The 563-nt window shown below is 48.3% G+C and overlaps 1 protein-coding gene across 2 annotated transcripts in view; it reads left to right on the top strand.

The window, feature by feature from the left end:
* LOC105554853 (patr class I histocompatibility antigen, A-126 alpha chain-like) overlaps positions 1–563 on the top strand; it is a 23,803-nt gene that overhangs the window by 1,712 nt on the left and 21,528 nt on the right. The window lies entirely within an intron of this gene.

Here is a 563-nt window from a genome sequence, read left to right as displayed (position 1 = left end):
TATCATGGCCTCAACAACAAGCTCCTGGTCATTCACCTTCCCCTAGTTATTCAACCAACTCTAATGTAGGTGCTGCTATGAAGAGATTTAGCAGACATAATTAAGGGCCTCAATTAGTTGACTTTAAGCTGAGTTTATCCTGTTTGCACTGTCCTAATCGGGTGAGCCCTTGAAAGGACTGGATTATTCCTTAACATAAAGATCCACAGTGTGAGAGGCACTCAGCATGAGGGGTTTCCTCCAACATGGGGTTTGAAAATGAAAGGTCCGTGGGACAAGCGTGGTGGCTGACACCTGTAATCACAGCACGTTGGGAAGCCAAGGTGGGTGGATCACGAGGTCAGGAGATCGAGAGCATCCTGGCTAACACGGTGAAACACTGCCTCTTCTAAAAATACAAAAAAATAGCTGGGTGTGGTGGCGCACACCTGTAGTCCCAGCCACTCGGGAGGCTGAGGCAGGAGAATTGCAAGAACCTGGGAGACAGAGCTTGCGGTGAGCTTAAATAACACCACTGCACTCTAGCCTGGGTGACAGAGCAAGACTCTGTCTCAGAAAAGAAA

This window comes from Mandrillus leucophaeus, unplaced genomic scaffold (genome assembly GCF_000951045.1).
Source record: "Mandrillus leucophaeus isolate KB7577 unplaced genomic scaffold, Mleu.le_1.0 Scaffold660, whole genome shotgun sequence".
NCBI classification, from domain to species: domain Eukaryota; kingdom Metazoa; phylum Chordata; class Mammalia; order Primates; family Cercopithecidae; genus Mandrillus; species Mandrillus leucophaeus.
The sequence above is the reverse complement of the archived record's forward strand: the minus strand, read 5'-3'. Positions and strand labels throughout refer to the sequence as shown.